The sequence below is a fragment of the Macrosteles quadrilineatus genome, unplaced genomic scaffold (assembly GCF_028750875.1).
Source record: "Macrosteles quadrilineatus isolate MER2022 unplaced genomic scaffold, UCM_ALF_1.0 Scaffold_1__1_contigs__length_201487025, whole genome shotgun sequence".
Taxonomy (NCBI): domain Eukaryota; kingdom Metazoa; phylum Arthropoda; class Insecta; order Hemiptera; family Cicadellidae; genus Macrosteles; species Macrosteles quadrilineatus.
In genome coordinates this window covers 90,779,621-90,799,823 of record NW_026542594.1, presented here as the reverse complement: position 1 = coordinate 90,799,823, position 20,203 = coordinate 90,779,621, and the positions used below count along the sequence as shown (strand labels likewise).

General features: G+C 38.2%; 1 protein-coding gene across 1 annotated transcript in view; it reads right to left on the bottom strand.

Moving 5' to 3' along the window:
* The window catches only part of LOC128998824 (cilia- and flagella-associated protein 43-like), a 146,085-nt gene that overhangs the window by 43,681 nt on the left and 82,201 nt on the right, over positions 1–20,203 (bottom strand). The gene's annotated exons all lie outside the window — the stretch shown is intronic.

Here is a 20,203-nt window from a genome sequence, read left to right as displayed (position 1 = left end):
ATTGTCCGGAAGGGCCGTCGGCCAGGTTGGCAACACAGCAAAGTTACAATAACACTTAAAACAACCACAACATACAGGGTTAGTAAAAAGTGTGGAGATTTCAAACACAAAGACCCATCGAGTGACCCATCATTTTGAAGGTCCTGGTAAAAGAAAACCAACAACGCAAACTAGAGGTCTCTATCTCAGTGCAGTACAAAATGGCAGCCATTTGAAATTCTCATAAGTTCCCAAACCCAAAATGGGGGATTTTGGGGGAAACTCAAAAATTTTAAATGATAAGCCCTATTGAGTGACCCCTCATTTTGAAGGTCCTGGTAAAAAAAACTAACAACGCAAACTATAGGTCTCTATCTTAACACAGTAAAATATGGCAGCCAATTGAATATAAAATTGCAAGTTATTTCTGATTTCTAAAGATTTCAATCAGCTTCCATTTTTTACTGGATTGAGATAGAAACCTCTAGTTTTCGTTGTTAGTTTTCTTTTACCAGGACCTTCAAAATGAGGGGTCACTTGATGGGGCTTATCATTTAAAACTTTTGAGTTTCCCCCAAAATCCCCCATTTTGGGTTTGGTAAGCAAGTGGCTATTAGGCTTAAAAAGTACTTCATAACATGATAAAAAGGTGTGTGGAGTTTAGTTTTCCTAGTGTGAGCCGCTACCAAATTTACAGGGGGTCTCCAGACTTGGAAAGCTGCAAGTTAAATTTAACTTCTGAGAATTTCAATTGGCTGCCATTTTTCACTGGATTGAGATAAAGACCTCTAGTTTAGTTTTTGGTTTTCTTTTACCAGGACCTTCAAAATGAGGGGTCACTCGATAGGTCTTTGTATTTGCAATTTTTGAGTTTCCCCCAAAATCCCCCATTTTGGGGAAGTACACCAAGTGACGGTTATGCCCAAAAAGTACTTCATAACATGCCATAAAGGTGTGCCGAGTTTAATTTTTCTAGTATGGGCCGTTAAAAAAATAACAGGGGGTCTCCACACTTTTTACTAACCCTGTATATATACCTAACAAATAATCAAAATAATACGATAGACACTGAGAAAATAATAATAAGCTACTTGAACAACAACAATACAGTTATATTTACGGAATAAAAAGAATAAAACAAATAGATTACTATTTTATTTACTTTTTTTTAAAGGAAAGAAATATACAACTAATTTTAGGCACTTTTAGACAAGAGAAATGTTTGATTTAAAAATTAATTTTTTCTACCAGTGCCCATCTGTACTGCCAGGCTTCTCTTAAGAAACCCGCCAATATCCGCCAATCCCTACCATTCAAATATTCTTCAAAATCAGATTTGCTTAAAAGAAGTGTATTAAAATATTTTTTCCTTATATTACCTAATATTGGGCAAACGGACACAAAGTGAAAAACGGATTCTATTTCATTCAGATTGCACAATGAACATGTGTAGATTTTATTAGTCATCCAAGGTTTAAAATTAAGGTCAACAAGTTCTGCTCTCGCTTTAATACTCCAGGATATTACGCTAATATCAGATGTTTGGCACAATACATGTCTGTCGCCGAGGTCAAGGTCGAGGGTCAGATATTGTTGGTGATAGAGTGATGTACGGGCTCTGCCTAGACAGTCTGCCCGCCACCTCCCCCTCACCCCCTCAACCACACTCATCAGCTGTGACTGCAGTCTGTCCAACCTGTCTATTCTAAAATCTATAAAAATCCCACAACTGAGGCCTAACTCTCTCCATTCTCTGCTCCAGCCTATATTTTTGTCTATAATTTGTTCGGCTAAGATTTTTGTCAGGCGGTTTGGTTCTGATGATAGATTCTTTAAAATGTAGTTTAAATTTTGACTCATGGTGTAAAAGTATATTTTTTCTGATAGGGTCTCTAAATAAATCACATAATTTGGTGTATTGTGGGGCAAACGGAACAACTTCCTGATAAATTGTTTATGTATTGATTCGACATATTTACTCTCCTTAAAGCCCCATACCTGTGCTCCGTAGCCTACAATTGATTTTATAATGGAGTTGAAGACAATATATTTAGTGTTAATTGGTATCATTTTGTTGGTGATCAGGTTCTCCCACACAACATTTAACGCTAAATTGGCAGTCCTGGCTTTCTCTTTAAAATGATGTTCCCATGATAATGTAGATGTAAACGTTATGCCTAGATATTTGTATTGATTGACTACTTCTATACGGTCTCCTTTATACCACCATATATTGTTTCCACTTAGCCTGCCACCTTTTCTAAACACCATGACCTTGGATTTGTTCAGGTTTACGACCAGGTTCCACATGTCACAATAGTTTTCGAGTCTTTTAATCATGTGCTGTAGTCCTTGGGCTGTAGGTGACATGAGAACAATATCGTCTGCATACATGAGGATATTAACTCTGGACCCACCAAAACTACACCCCCCTTCCAAGATATCTGGCAGATCATTTATGAACATTGAGAACATAAGAGGGCTCAGAATACATCCTTGTCTTGAACCGGCTGTAGTAGCTGAGATTCATTCAACTACAATACAATAACTAATGTTACAATGTGAGTACAGTACCTGTATTTCGGTACCAACAGGACAAGGGCTATTTGCAACAGGGGGGGTGGGGCTATTTGCAGCAATACGCAATGCGGGTAAATTGCATGCATGGCGATAATTGCTTTTATTATTTATTTATTTAATTGAATTACATTATAGGTAATTAGTGATGTGATTAAACCATAACTCAAAAACAACATTAGAAAAGCAATCATGGTAACATCTTGTAAGCAACTGTTTTGATCAGGGGATAGTAGTCTCCATTTCCTTTAATTGGGCTTTTCTTACTGGTAAGGAGTGGCGGCTAGCCCATAAGGATTCTCGGACGCCGCCCTCCCAACAATACATAGATAAATTAAATTTTAATATTATTCAGTCAAATTTAATTAAAATTACTTTAACGAGTACCTACTTTAAACAATATACAACATAAATATATCAAATAATTGGATAATTCAATTCAGTAAAGACTAATTTTTTATCGTCCCTTGCTTAGTAAGGACAGCACGGACGGCGGCCAGACCGTCCCAATCCCAATACATGTAGTCTTATGGCAGAACAACCGAACAGCGCTGAGGGTGCCATGACGTCATTCCAATGCCAATGGGCATTCCAATGTATGGGCGCTTTGAGGCAAAGTCCAAAAATGTGCGCGCACTCTAAAATCAGGGCAGCCACCACAATCAGGATATTCTGTATGACAAGCTACCGTTATAATGGGTAAAACTGATGTTGGCGCCCCTGTTTGTCATAACTCAAATCAAACCATACTTACTTACTTACTCCTCTGTGGCCACACAAATCCCAAGTGATTTTTGGCCTCGCCAACAATGCGCCTCCACTGCTGCCTGTCCTCTGCTGCCTCCAAACTTGCTCCTAACCTCCTGAGGTCCTGCCTCACTTGGTCATTCCATCTTAATCTGGGCCGTCCCAGCGGCCGTCGTCCTTCTGGTTGCCCCATCCATACCCTTTTAATGAGACGTAGGAATTGGCTAACTCAGGAACTCGCTAACTCGGTCGTGTGTCGGAACTGGCTAACTCTGGAACTGGCTAACCGTCTCAGTCTGGAATTGGCTAACTCCGGAACCCACTAACCCGATTTTGTCTCGCGGCGGAATTCGCTAACTCTGGAAGTCGCTAACCCGGCCGCGCCCACTGCACGGAGCGTTGCCAACCTTGTATGACAAAATAATCGTACACTGCCGTATTTCAAAATGTCAGTGTCAATAAAGATATAGTAAATGTTATTGTTTTTTGTTATCAATTCCACTTTTAACTAGCCCAAAGTAATTCAAAGACAATTAAAAAATCATGAAAAAGTGTTTTTAGCGAATTTCCCTATAGGGAAGTAGCTATTACCGTAGGTGGCACGGTAAGACCTAGACCCGGGGCCGATTTACTTTTTCATTTTGATGTCCCCAGAGGCCAAAAACACCATTCATTCAAATTTTTACTTTCTCCCCCTATACCATAGTATATGGAGAAAGTATTGTTTTCGTCAAAATTTTTGAGTTTGAGTTTTGAGTGGATATATTCGTTTTGGGTCCCCCTGGACCCAAAAAAGTGGTTTTCGAAGTGATGTCTGCGCGTGTGTGTGTGTGTGTGTGTCTGTGTGTCTGTGTGTCTGGATGTGTACAGAGCTAGAGACCACACCTGTGGTCCGATTTCGATGAAATTTGGTATGTAGGTTCTAATTCATGGTATCTCTAGGCGTTTTTTTCATTTTTTTGAAATTTTTATTTTTAATGGGGATTTTCCCATAAAAACCCATAAAAAACTGGAAAAATCGAATTTTCTCGAAAATGGCCTGAAAGATTTTGATAAAAATTTAGTATGTTGTAGCCCTTTAAATTTTGAATAAAATGGTACAAATCCCATATCTGTAAAAATTACGGTTCAAAAGTTATGGTCAAATATGTTATTTTCCCATAAAAACCCCATAAAATAACAAAAAATATGATTTTTTTAAAAAATCCGGTTTTGATTTAACATAGTATGTTATAGTCTTTACAGTTTTGATAGTTTTTTTTTTATTTTTTAGAAATTTTTATTTTTAATGGGGATTTTCCCATAAAACCCCATAAAATAACGGAAAAATATGATTTTCCCAAAAATGGCCCGAACGATTTTGATAAAAAAATAGTATGTTATAGTTCTTTATATTCTGAACAAAATGGTACAAATCCCATTTCTGTAAAAATTACGGTTCAAAAGTTATTGTAAATTATGTCATTTCCCCATAAAACCCCCATAAAATAACAGAAAAATCGGATTTTCCCAAAAATGGCCCGAACGATTTTGATAAAAATTTAGCATGTTATAGTCCTTTAAATTGTGAACAAAATTGTACAAATCCCATTTGCGTATATTTACTCTCACCACTTACATATGATAAAGGTTTTTGACAAACTTATGGGAGAAAGTATGTGTCAGAATACTGATACCGTTTATTATATATGTATATATATATAGACTTATATATACATATATATATAGACTTATATATATATATATACACGTCCGTGAACGCGATAACTTGAGTAATTTTTGTCCGATTTTGATGAAATTTATTTTAAAGGTGTAAAGCGGGATAAACTTGAATGAGTTCGCGAACCAGCACGATCGGACCATGGGAACAGGGCTTTACGGGGGGATTTATGGGGTAAAAATTGGTTTTTCTCACTTTTGACCCTCAAAACACAAAATTTCCCGATTTCTCTTTAGACTTTTAATAATTTAGTATATAAAAGTATTTTTGTTCGATTATTAGTAACGGAAAAAAATTGTAAATTTAAAATTCCCATGTTATTCTTATGGAGAATATTGTCAAATGTTGTAGTTTGCTTGTTTATGGATATATTTTGATCAAACTTGGCAAATTTATTTATTTTGTACTAAGCTATCAATATTTTACTCGAAAACACACTTTATTAGTTTCCTTGTAGCAGCAAACCTAGGTACTCGTTAAACCTAATGTTATTAAAATATATTTAACTGAAAATAAATTCAGACAAATGGAAATTCGCTTAGTCGGCAGGTTTGCTGCGGCGGGGGTATTTTTTATTAAACTGTACAATGGCCAGTTAAATGTTTATGATTTCGATCTCAAATATAAATGCCATCAGTATAAAAGAAAATAATAGAATATGAAAAATATTGAAATTTCAGTTTAATTGGTACCAAATAATTAAACCTCTACGAAACTAAGCTAAAATACACGCAAGTTCTTAAACACGGAAAACAGATTTATGTTACATGTTATAAAACCGTTTTTAGATTGTACACCTAAGCACCACTAGTAAAAAATAGTAGAAGATATAATATTCATATAATAAAACGTGACACGGTAATTTTAATTCACGATTCTTAATAAACGAATTGACGGATTTGAGTGTTGGGTTTCCTTTATATTGCTTTCACAATCGATATAAACTATACCCAGCCATTGCTCGGTTCACCGTTCCCCAGTACTGAGCTTCACAATAAACAATAGCTTCAATCAATCAATCAATCAATCAAAATAACTTTATTCATATTGTACATTTTGTACAGAATGGAGTCAGTTATAAAAACACAATATTAAACTTAAGACTACTTACAAAGAATGTTATTATTATAAAAAAAAATCAAATTTCAGGAAGTTGGAAAAAATCTTCTAATTTATACAAGGGTCTGTTGGTGAGAAATAATTTCAAACTTTTTTTAAATAAATTAAAATTACTTATATTTTTTATATTGTCAGGTAAGCTATTGAAATATTTAACACCACTATAAGATGGAATTTTTTCATAAACCGATAAATTATGTCTGTTGAACACCAATTCATTACCTTTTCTGGTTGAATATGTATGAAAAGAGTTCAATTTTGGCAATCTTTCATGGTTTGATTTAATATAAAGGGCTATTTGATAAATGTATAAGCTAAAAACAGTCATAATTCCTATTTCTTTAAACTGCTCTTTTGCGGATGTTTTTGACTTTAGTTTTAACATAATGCGAATTGCTTTTTTTTGAAGTTCCAGAATGCTATTTAGGTTAAAATTTGATGTGCCCCCATAAAGACACAACCCAAAAGAAATATGTGATTCAATTAAGGAATGATATACTATTTTTAAGGTTTTTAAACTACTAAACTTTGACATCTGTCTTAATGCATGTATGCCTGAGTTGACTTTATTACAAACGTTTTCAACATGACTGTCCCAGTTGAATTTATCATCTATATGCAATCCAAGAAATTTTATTGTTTTAACTTCATTTAGTAAAATTGTATCCATAAAAATATTAAATTCAGGTGAATTTTTGCTCGTTGAAGAAAAGTTTATATAATTAGTTTTTATTGTATTCGGTAATAAATTGATTTCATTTAAATATTGGTTACATTTGGTAAGCTCAACAAAAGAAGAGACTTCCACATCAGCATTTGAATTTCCGGATATTTTTATATTGATGTCATCAGCAAATAAACAAACACGATTGGGAGATTCTATCAATGAGGGGAAGTCAGTTAAGTAAATTAAGAATAATAAGGGCCCCAATATTGATCCTTGAGGGACACCATACTTAACAATTTTCGTTGAGGAAGTGTAAGTAATCAATTGATTATGGCTATTTACGTGATCAATTGTGACTTACTGCTGCCTGCCTGTAAGATAAGATTCAAACCAAAGCCAAGCTCTCCCTTTTACACCGTTATATTTAAGTTTTTCAAGAAGTAAATCATGTGAGACACTATCAAAGGCTTTTGTTAAGTCTAAGAATATTCCCACTACTTTTTCCTTTGAATCAATTGAATTAATTATAGATTCACAGAAATCGACTCCTGCGTCAATCACGGACCTTCCTTCTCTAAAACCATATTGTTCCTTATCTAATAAATTATTTTCCTCTAAGTATTTTAAAAGTTGTATATGCACAACTCGCTCAAAAATTTTTGAAAATGAGCATAACAATGAGATAGGTCTGTAATTACACACTTCTTCTGGGTTACCATTTTTATAACAAGGTTTAATTTTTGATTTTTTTAATTTTTCGGGGAAAATTCCAGAGATAAAAGAAGAGTTTATAACATGTACTAATGGTAATAATATATATAGACGAGCCTGTTTAATTATTGGCATTGGTATTTCATCCCAGCCAGTGGAAAATTTATTGTCAAAAGAAGTTATAATATTATCCAGCTCTTCATAAGTAATTGGTGAAAGACTGAATTTTGATATCAATTTTTGGGAGGGTGAAATAATATTTTTCGAACCAGTAGAAGATATTAGTTTGGGCAATATGTCATTTTCAACCATCATTGTATAGTAATCATTAAAGAGATGACAGACTTCTTCAACGTCCGTGCAGTTATTGGCTTTAATATATGGTAAACTTAAGCTTTCACCATGGCTTGGTTTATGATTTGCTCCAACTTCCCTATTTACAATATCCCATGTAGTTTTACTAACATTTCGTGATTTTTCCAATAAGCTATGATAATAATTACATTTTGTTTTTGGATAAGATTAAGTAATTTTAGCTATGGCCACCAATTCATAGAATTGTAACAAACAAGAACGCCTGGGTCCATTTAGAATCAGCCTAGAGAAAAACTCCAGACTTTTAAAAAGTAGGCCTACTGAAAGACGTAAAATTAATATTAGTTCAACAAAATTAAGAGGATGACCCCGGGTCTACACTAATAGCCTACGATAAAAGAAATTTACAAGTTGTATTCATGCATAGACTAACTTTTAATGCAATCCATGAATACATTAGGCCTACCACTTTATAATGTATTGATAAATATTTATTTAAATTCATTAGCTCTATTTAAAAATACATTACCACTACAATGTAATCCTTTAATGACGTTTAACGTGTAAATTTTATTATGATTTATGATTCAAGGTTACAAGCCCAGTATATAAAATACGAACTCAATAATTTTAATTGCAGCAATTTACAAAATGGTATTTATTCGAATAAGAGAAACAAATGGCGGACTACGAAAATAGATATTTCATAACATGTAATAGATCCAAATTAAATGTGCATTTTTATCTTTTTGCATACCAATAAGCTACTATTTAAGTAAGAAACTCACATATGAAACATACTCCCTTATATTAGTACATTTATCATCATTATGGATCAGCTGAAGACAGTTTTATTGTTAGTTCTGTCCGGTGCACTGTCTTTAGAGGTCGTGTTTTGTTTACAATTGTTTCTTGTTTTCAGTAATTTAAAACCTCGTTTAAACAAATAAAACGTTCTAATCACAACTAATAACACGTCCCCTAGTTATATAACCAAACAGTAAAGAACAAATCATGAAGTAAAAACTTTGTCGACACTAGCGATCAGTGTCACCGGACATGAACTAGACACGAAAAACGAGCTTCAAAGTTTACAATGGGATGTAAAGTTTACTTGTGTTGGTTAGTCTATAGTAAGACTATAATGCATTTTCCACAATAATAGTTATAGAATAATGTTAAACATACTTCTAAATATATTTATTTTATCGACTACGTTAATCTTACTCCTAATTAATCGTAGGATACGACATTATGGTACCGATACGATATAGGTACTACACTTTCGGCAACACTGGCCAAAAATATTCGTGCTTGGCTCCCATTGGGCGGCTCGCGAGGCTTCTGATTGGGTGTTAGCGAGTTCCGCCGAGGGACCGAGTTAGCGACTTCCGTACGAGGACGGAATTCGCTAACCCGGCTCTAGAGCGGGTTAGCGGGTTCCGGAGTTAGCCAATTCCAAAACCGAACAAGTTAGCGAGTTCCTCTCATCGACCAAATTTGAAGATAGGGCGTTTAACATGGGGTTAGCGAGTTCCAGAGTTAGCCAATTCCGCAGACCCCTTTTAATCATACTGTTAACATCTCTTCTATATACGTACCCCAGCCATTGTAATCTTCTGCTCTTTACCATTGCTATAATATCTGTATCTGGGTCATTATAAAGTTCTCTTAGTTCTTGGTTCTTCCTTATCCGCCATTCACCATCGTCATTAATAGGTCTAAACACTCTACGCAAGATTTTATTTTCAAAAACTATTAATTTCTTTTCATTTTGCTTTGTAAGCGTACAGACTTCTGCTCCATATAGTAGAACTGGTTGTATTATTACTTTATACATCTTTATTTTAGTTCTTCTGGTCAGGAGTCTACTTCTAAATAGTTTTGTTAGACTCCAATAGCACCGTTGAGCTGCTGCTAATCTACTTTAGATTTCGTTGTCTTGTCTGCTTTTACTTGTTATTGTCCCTCCAAGATATTAAAAATTGTCAGTTTTTGTGAATTTAAAATGACTTCCAAGTCTGGTTGGTTATCAGGTAGTCTACTTATCTTCATTATCTTAGTTTTTCTCTTCATTTATTTTTAGTCCCACTTTTTGTGTTTCAGTGATTAGCTTTTCTGCTAGATCCTTAATATCCTTTTTATTTTCTGCTATAAGTGCCACATCGTCTGCAAATGCTAGAACGTTTGTCTTTCCGTTAATCTTTGCACCTCTCTGAAGACTGCTCACCTCTCTCAGCGCTTCTTCAATGACTAGATTAAATAATAATGGGGATAGTGCATCGCCTTGTCTTAGTCCTGTGTTAATTGAGGTGTCTGAGTTTTCATTTTCACTCTCAGCGCTTCTTCAATGACTAGATTAAATAATAATGGGGATAGTGCATCGCCTTGTCTTAGTCCTGTGTTAATTATAAAGGTGTCTGAGTATTCATTTTCTACTTTGACTTTTGATATGGTCTTAATTGTGCACATTCTTGTAAGATTGACAAGTTTCTTTGGAATCCTGTGTTTTTTCATCAACTTCCACATTTTTTGTCTTGATATGCTATCATAAACTTTTACAAAGTCAAAAAAAAGAATAATATAAGTCTTTGTTGTATTCCCAGTATTTAGATGCTATTTCTTTCAATATGAAAATCTGGTCGGTTTTTGATCTGCCTGCCATAAATCCTGCCTGGTGTTCTCCCACTATGCTTGCAGCGTATTTTTCTATTCTATTAAGAATTATTTTAGAGAGGATTTTGTAAGTTGTGCTTAAGAGTGATATTCCTCTGTAATTTTTGCAGCCTAGTTTGTCACCCTTCTTATGGATGGGGACAATTACAGCTTCCTGCCATTCAACTGGTATTTTCTCCGTTCTCCATATTTTCACAATCAGCTTGTATAAATATTCTTCTAGAATCGAGCCTCCATTCTTAATTAGTTCTACTGGTATCATTTCTCCACCTGGGGCTTTTCCATTCTTAGACTTTTTACTACATTTTTCACCTCTTCTCGGGTCGGCTCATCAATAGCTTCATCTACATTTTCTGTACCTATTTGTATTTCATTTCCTATTCCACTGACCTCTTCACAATTCAATAGATCTTCAAAATAATCTTTCCATGTATTAAGAACTTTTTGTTTTTCACAAACCAATGTGCCATCCATACCTCTGATTCCAAAGACTCGTGGTTGATACCCCTTTTGAAAAAAATCTTACAGTTCTATGAAAATCTTTTGCGTTGTTCCTTGATCGGTCTTCTTCTGCCCTTATTATTTTGCTATTTATGTATTTCCTCTTTTCAGTTCTCAGTATTCTAGTCGTTTCTCTGTTAATTCTTCTATATTGTTCTTCCGCTTTAGCAGTTTGTTGGCTCAAAGCACGCGCTTTAGCTTTCTTTTTTTCAATGACCATTTTTCTGCATTCTACATTGAACCGCTTATTTTTGGGAGGTTTCTTATTAGAGAATGAAGATTTTGTTGCATCTTTTATTGATGTTTTAAACTTTATCCACATTTTCTCTACTTGTTCTTCTGATTCTATCTCCTCATCTCTTGTATCATCCAACTCCAGTGGGTCAAATCTATTATATAAAACACTCTACGTTTTTTGGTTCAAAATGAATAATTTTGTCTACATTGTGTTTTTCTCTTTTTTCAAGTTTTAATTTTTGCCTTATTTTTGCTAAGACTAGAAAGTGGTCTGTTCCACATTCAGCACCTCTCAGACTTTTAACATCCATCACTGATGATTTATGTCTTACATCTATCCACGGGCGTCACCGCCATAGGGGACATGGGGGACGCGTCCCCCCCCCCAATGTTTGAAAAGTCAGTTTTGTAAATTTAAACGTACATTTCGTTCTTAAAACACGCAATGCCATAAAACAGGCATCATCAATGTAGTTTTTTTTAAACTTAATAAGCGATGGCAGGAGTAATATTAAGTTCCACATAGATAAACTTTGTGGACAATAGCACAACGAATAAAACAATATTACGGTATGGAAAGTTGTACAGTACGCATCATCCAATTTTTACAGCAGTCAGCTGTAGACAATAGACATGCTATAGGGCAAAGGCGAGTGCCGAGGCGCGAGTGAGGACGGGGAAACAGCTGATTTCCTGATGTTCCATACTCATAGGCTAAGTTAGTTGTGAAATTGTCTGCTAGCCACTGACTTTACACAGGCATCAATAAGCAATCAGCGTAGGCTACTACCAGTAGCATATTACCATTGACTATATAAACACTAGTGTTAAAGTTTATATAGTCAATGCCATTACTGAATTCGATACTACTGTATACAAATTGTAACAGATATTATGAAATGGAGAAAAACGTAAGGTTAAAAAACGTGTACCGGTATCTACTTGCTTGCATGGCATATAACAGGTGAAATGGAAGGTTTTAGGACAATTGGGCACAGTTTTAGCCGTTAGAAATGACTTTATTAAGACACCATACGGCTTTTAGGAGATATGGCTTCGTAGTCTACACAGTAGGCCTATGTTTTGAAATTCATGAATGCAAGTTCACCATAGTTTGATTTTTTTAATGTCTACTTGCTCATGACAAAGACAAATAACAGGTGAAACGGGAGGTTTTTGGACAGTTGGACACAGATATAGACTAATGGCTTTAAAAAGTCAGTAAACAGCTTTTATGAGGATACGGCCGTAGCCTACAATATGTTTTGAGATTTATGAATGCAATCGTCATAGTTAGTTTTAAAAATGTCTACTTATTCATGACAAATAAATGGGGAAATAGGAGGTTTTGCACACAGTTCTAGACATTAAAACTGGCTGTAGAAAGTCGCCCAACGGCTGTAGGAGGATATGCCGTAGTCTACAGTGTGTTTTGAAATTCATTAATGCAATCGTCATAGTTTAATATTATTAAAATGCCTATTTGCTCATGACAAACAACAGGTTAAATGGGAGTTTATGGACAGTTGGGCACGGTTTTAGGTGTGAAAAAAGGCTTTAGAAAGTCACCAAACGGCTTTGAAAACTCCAAATTTTCAAAGCCCCCCAAGCCCCCCGGTGGTCCCCCCTGACAAGGTCCTCTTTTGTCTCCCTCAAAGTTTTGATGCTGACGACGCCAATGCATCTATCAGAACATGATAAATTTGATTTATTGTCCTTTCATCCGGAGATTTCCAAGTTTGCTTGTGTATGTCTTTTCTTGGAAAGCTTGTACTTGCAACAAAGAGATTATGGGAGGTTGCATAACTTAACAATCTTATCCCATTGTCATTTGAGACATCATGTCAACTTTCTTTTCCAGTTATGCTCCTCCATATACTTTCCTTTCCTACTTTGGCATTGGCGTCCCCTAATATAATTTTCATATCATATCTAGGAATGTTATTTATTGTGTCTTCTAGTTGGGAATAGAAAGTCTCCTTTATGTCATCTTCTTTTTCCTCTGTGGGAGCATAAAAGGTAACTACCGATATATTCTTAATTCTGCCCTTCTAGATTGAATAGTGCTTATTCTCTCACTAATAGGATTGAACTTTATCACAGACTCCAGTAAAGCTTTTTTAATTGCAAACCCTACGCCAGCGTAGTGTCTGCCCTCATTACATCCACTATACAATATTTGGTAACTCTTAGTATTTACTTTGCCACAATATGGCCACTTTGACTCTTGAAGAGCGACTAGATCCATTTGGTAACTTTCTAATTCATCGTTCAATATATTAATTTCGTTAAACCATCTAATTTCTAAATTTAGAAAACAACTGAGCTAACCTCAAAATGTTATTTTGGTTTGGTGGTGATGTTTAGTGATAAATGAATAGTAATGTAGAAGTTCCCCTCAAGGGTAGTTGTCTGTCAACTACACAGAGGCCTCTGGTACGCTGGCAACCCCGAGGTACCCTAGCCAACCCCCAGATCTCTCCTCTTCCTCGTTCTGGGTTCTATGGCCAGCTAACTTCCTCTTTTTGCTGGCCCTTCTTTCTTCTTCGATTTCCTATTGAAGAATCTTCTTCCCTTCCCCTTTTCTTTTCGCTTTTGCTTCTTGTTTCAGCCGAACATCAGTGGTGTCATGCGACCCGTGCCGAAGAGGTGAATGCCACCGGGCTCCCCAGCGGTGGTGCGTACGGAGCCTCCAGGACACCGGGCGACCTCCTGGAGAAATCAGCCTTACCCGGACATGCGGGGCTCTGTCTGGGCTCGAGCTCCAAATCCCTTGCTTCTCGTGGGAACACCATGGATCGAAATAAAGCAAGGAGAAACAATTGAGGAAGCAATCCTGGAAAGACTCCAGCCCTTAGAGGATGGTTCAAATCCAGCGTTTGCAGGAATCTACATGGAAAAAGGTGCCCTTATCATTGCCTGCCTCAGCAACGCCACCAAGCGATGCCTGGAGGGACTGTTCCAGACTCTCAAGCCATTAAGAGGAGCAACTTACCCTCAAGGCAGTGCTGAGAAAGGACATCCTGAAATCCACGAGGGTATTCTTCAGAGCACATCCTAAGCTACTGAAGAAAACTCCAGAAAAAGTCATTGAAATGTTCACAATGCAAAACCCCACTCTCAATGTCAAGGAGTGGAAGGTACTGCCGGCCAAACCAGATCAAAAAGGGTACGGATTCGTCTGTTTCCTGGATGGGGTCTGTTTCAAGGCTGTGCAGTCCACCAACTTCAGAGCCAATCTAGGTTTCTGGCAGGTCTCACTTGTCACAACTCCGGTTAAGGACAATGCTCAGTGTCCTCCAGATACACAAGTCCTACAGCATAACAAGGCTGTCTTTGATGCCGCCTTCTGCCAGTTCTTCCTCAAAGAAGGATTTGACCTGGCACTCATTCAAGAACCATGGCTGCACCAAGGAAGAGTTGCAGGCCTGGGAGAAACAAAGGGTGTACGTCTCTCTAAGGAATAGAGAGAGCTCGAGCTCTTGGTGGAAGCAACCAGCGCTGGTAATCAAAACTACTCCAAGGTTGTGACGCCAACGCACACCACATCAACGGATGGGGAAGCTCAGACATCTATCCAAGAGATGAGGCTCTCCTTCAATATCTAATTTCAAACCACCTGTACATTTGTAATGTGGGTAACCAACCGATGTTTGTCACAAGAACAAGGCGGAAGGTCATAGACATTACTGTTAGTACGGAACGCATTTACAGAGTCATAGAAAACTGGTACGTAAGTAAGGAGGCCTCGTTATCTGACCACAATTACATCTGCTTCAGCATGCTAAGTGACACTGTCACCCCCTCCTTCCGAATTTCCAGGAGAACAGACTGGTCACAGTATAACTCTGACCTACAGATCCAGTTGGGATCTGTGAGTGGGAGGGTCAGCTGCTTTGCAGACATTGACCAAATTGCGACCGACTTACAGGCCGCAATGATCACTTGCTTCCATGACAACTGTCCTCTGGGACTGAGAAAACGCAGTACCAGCACTAGATGGTGGACTGCGGATTTGACTCGCATGAGGGCAGGTGTCAGAAAACCATTCAACCAATGCAAACGGAGTGGTAAGTGGGAGTCATATAGAAGGGCACTTACAGAATACAGCCTTGCAATAAAAAAAGCCAAACAAAATTCATGGAGACAGTTTACACAGGAGGTAAAGAGTCTCAGTGCTGCGGCCCGCCTTCAGCGTGTTCTAGCGTCCAAACCTATTGGACTCTTGGGATCTCTTACGGTACCAGGAGGGCAATACCCCACTGGGGTTGGTGGAAGTCACAAACACAGGAGTGCCCGGCTGCACGGATATAAGTTCTTGGCCTAGAACTGACCATGAAAGCTGGAATATAGCCAGAAGGGTTGTCACTCTCTCTAAAGTTAAATGGGCAATCAATAAGTTCGGTCCATTTTAGTCTCCTTTGGGAGACGGCATTTATCCAGCTATGCTTCAGCAAGGACCGGATGCCCTCAAGCTCCTCCTGTGTGAACTCTTCCGAGCGAGCTTGGCCTACAGGTACATCACTCAGGCCTGGCGTCTCAACAGGGTGGTCTTCATTCCCGAGGAAAGGCAGACTATGCCAAATTTTTCCGTCCCATCAGTCTTTTCTCATTTCTCCTCAAGACCTTGGAAAAGCTGGTGGAGAGGCACATAAGAAAGGGTGTACTTTTCAACACACCTCTTCATTGCAATCAACCAGCTGCCCAGCTGGCTGGGGTACCAGCTAGGTAAGTCCTGCGAAACCGCTCTGCACGAGTTGGTCAGCAGAATTGAGGACAGCCTGGTTGCTAAGGAATAGCCCTAAGCACCTTCACGGACATTGAAGGAGCCTTCGACAATGTAACATACGGAGCAATGGTGTGGGGAGTTTGTGAGCGTGGACTCGAGCAATCTTTGTGTAGATGGACAGAGTCTATGCTTAACTTAAAACGCACCGTAGCCGACTTTCTTGGTGAAAAAATTGTTATCGCACCCACAAAAGGATGTCCACAGGGAGGTGTACTTTCATCCTTACTGTGGAACCTTATGGTGGACGGTATTTTAACTGAACTCACCAGCAAGGGCATCTTTGTCCAGGGCTACGCAGATGACGTAGTCCTCATGGTACAAGGAAAATTCACAAACATTGTAGCTGACGTCATGAATGTCAACCTGCAATGTGTTAAACAATGGTGTCTCAGAGAGGGACTTAACATTAATCCTTCTAAGTCAGTCGTAGTTCCTTTCACCAGGAAAATGAACTTGGATTCTCTTTCCATGCTGAAAATTGGCACTACTCAGCTGGGAGTGTCGAGTACGGTCAAGTATTTAGGACTGACACTTGACTCCAAGCTGACGTGGAACAACCACCTGAATAATGCACTTAATAAGGCCAAATGGGCGCTCATGATGTCCAGGAGATTTGCAGGAACCGCCTGGGGAATATTAAACCCCACATAGCACTCTGGCTATATGAGGCTGTGGTCAGGCCTCAGATTACCTATGGCTTACTAGTCTGGTGGACAAAGGTGAATCAGGTAACTGTAATAGCCAAACTAGAAAGCATGCAAAGGCTCGGCACGCTACAGGCCACTAGAAGTCAGCTAATCTAGAAGTCGCTCTTGGGCTGCTACCTCTGAACATCTTCATCAGATCTGAAGCCCTCAAGGCAGCTTACCGTCTGAGGGTTGCAAATCTGTGGAGGGAAGGCCTTTCAGGGGCAGGCCACTGTGCCCTGTGCTTGACATGACCTCGGACTTCCTAAGCAAGGAAGCAGTTTTCACCAATCCCTTCAATGTTGAATTCCACTCCAGAGATGAGTGGAAACATCAGGAAGGGCATCTCCAAGATATGGAGAGCTTCGTCTGGTACACAGGCGGCTCCCTAATCAATGGAATTTCTGGTTTTGGAGTTTACAGTCGATCGCCCAGAACAGAACTTTCAGTAAGTCTGGGACGATACTGTACCATCTTCCAGGCAGAAATCTATGGCATCTTGCCTTGTGCAAACCTAGGACTAGCCAGACGCTACCAAGACAGGAGGATAGTGATTTTGTCTGATTGACAGGTTGCTCTCAAAGCTCTTGACTCGAATGAAGTCACCTCAAAACTGGTCTGGGAGAATTTCAACACCCTCTGCAAACTTGTCTCACAGAACTCTGTAACTCTCGGCTGGGTCCCAGGCCATGTAGACATTGGCGGCAACGAGAGTGCAGACAAGCTGGCAAAAAAAGGTGCGAGCATGCCACTCTATGGACCAGAGCCATTTTGTGGCATCAGCAAAGCTGCCGCTTAACATGCAATCAACAAATGGTCCAGGGGACAACACCTTGAGGGTTGGCGTAATTATCCTGGACAATCACTTGGCAAAAAACTGCTCTCAGAACCTAGCACCCTCTTCACTCGCTGGCTGCTTAAGCTGGGGAGAGGGCAGGTCAAGCAGGTACTTACTCTTATCACTGGACACGGCCATTACAGGAAACATCTCCACACTCTAGGAATTGTCAATGACAAGCAGGAGTGTCGACTTGTCGGATTGCGACGGACTTGGGGCTAGGAGAAGGGCTCTGTTTGGTCTAAAGCAGCCAGGTGATGTACCAGACGCTAACATTGGGAAAAGCTCCTGCACCTAGTCAAGGACAGGCATAGTCTTGGCTTACCCAGTTAGTGGCAAGTGGGATGCACAATAAGCTTCAGTTGACGTGCTTGGACCACAAGTCTGTTGTAATGTCTAACTTACATATTCACATTGCCTGCCTAATTTGTTATAACATATGGTTTATGTTATATTTCTATATTGTTATGAGTTTGTTTATAGTTGACTTGTTTACTTTCCATATTCTATCTTATTCAAAATTAAATTAGTTTCATGTTAACTAACTGTCTAAATTATTTTATATAATCAGAGTAATTACCGCTGCAGCTCAACTCTGCTATTTCTACAACATCATTTTATGGGCCTCCTGTTTGCTGAATTTTAATTTCTCTGATTATTTTGTCCAAGTTCACCAACTTTGAAAATGTATCAACCTCCTTCAATAGAGAAATTGAAAGGCCGTGAAAACTATGATACATGGAAAGTTGCCGTTCAAGCATATTTGGAAGATTGTGAGCTCTGGGACTGTATTTTGGGAACTGAAGAAGATATAAAGAAAGTGACAAAATGTAAATCCAAAATCATATTGCTAATTGATTCAGTTAATTATGTCCATGTCCAATCAGCAGAAACAGCCAAGGAAGCCTGGGAAAATTTAGAAAAGGCATTTTCTGACAAGGGTTTGACCCGAAGAGTTGGTTTGCTGCGATTGTTAACAACAACAAGGCTAGAAAATTGTAAGTCCATAGAAGATTATGTTAATCAAATCTTGTCAACGGCCCACAAGCTAACCAACATTGGTCTGAAAGTGGGTGATGAGTGGGTAGGAACAATTTTACTTTTTGGACTACCGGATCAATTCTAACCAATGATCATGGGTATTGAAAGTTCTGGTGTCAAGATAACGGCTGATTCAATCAAAACTAAACTACTTCAAGATGTATCTGTGGAAAATGAATCTTCCAAATGCATTGCGATGTACGGTTATGGTCGAAGAGAAAATTCAAAACCAATTTTTCAGAACAGCCACAACACTTCAAGCCCAAAACAACCCACCGAAGACAAGAAACGTCAAGATAGCAAAGGTTACAAGGGTCCTCGATGTTTCCAATGCAACGGTTATGGTCACATATCAAGGAACTGTGACAAATCCAGGAACATCAGCACGAGAAATGAAAGAGACAGTTGCAAGTCTAAACAGGACAATTCACTCTTTGCTGCCTTCTCAATGCGAACAGATGTAAGTAGTGATTGTTATCTAGATTCAGGAGCTAGTGCTCATTTATGTGTTGACAGTGTGATACTTGAAAATAAAAGGAAATCTCCACAATTGAGTATTACCACCGCTAATAATTCCACTATGGTAACTGACACAATTGGAGAGACAAACCTTTCTGTACATATTTCAGGTATTTCATCAGATGTTAAAGTTCAAAATGTATATTATGTTCCTCAGTTAAATGTAAATTTACTTTCTGTCAGTCAAATTGTGAGCAAAGGGAACACTGTGATTTTTGACAACGAAGGAGCTCAGATTTTCAATAGTGACAATGAAGTAATTGCCACAGCTTCTAAGGTCAACAACTTGTTTAAGTTAAATGTTCAACCATCTTCATGCACAGCCATGACTGCAAAATGCAATGATCAAATTCTCTGGCATAAACGTATGGCTCACCTCAACTATGATGACCTGACAAAATTGTCAAATGGCTTGGTGCATGGAATTAATCTATCTGATAAAAAGCCTGACATTCCTTGTGAATCATGTGTACTTGGCAAAAGCCACCTAGTAGACTACCTTTCCAACCAAGTAGCAGTAAAAGTAGTGAACTGCTTGAATTGGTACACTCTGACTTGGTTGGACCAATGGAAGTAAATTCTCTTGCTGGTTCTAAGTATATTCTTACCTTCCTAGATGATTTTAGCCATAAAACATTTGTTTATTTCTTGAAGACAAAGGATCAAGTTTATGAAACATTCAAATCTTTTAAACATCTGGTAGAAAATCAAACTGGAAAGAAAATCAAAACTCTGAGAACAGATGGAGGTAGTGAGTATTGTAGCAAGAGGTTTTCTGAGTTCTATGAGAAAACAGGTATTGTGCATCAGACTAGCTGCAGTTATACGCCACAACAAAATGGTAAAGCTGAGCGATTGAACCGCACACTAATGGATCGTGCCCGATTTTTATTGCTCGACTCCGAGCTGCCTAAATGTTTTTGGGCTGAAGCAGTTAATACTGTAACTTACCTGTTAAACCGCTCACCGAGTAGGACAATTTCTTCGACTCCTGAAGAATTGTGGTCAGGCCAAAAGCCAACCCTCTCTCACGTGAAGACATTTGGTTGCAAAGCTTATGCACATGTTCCAGCCGCAAATC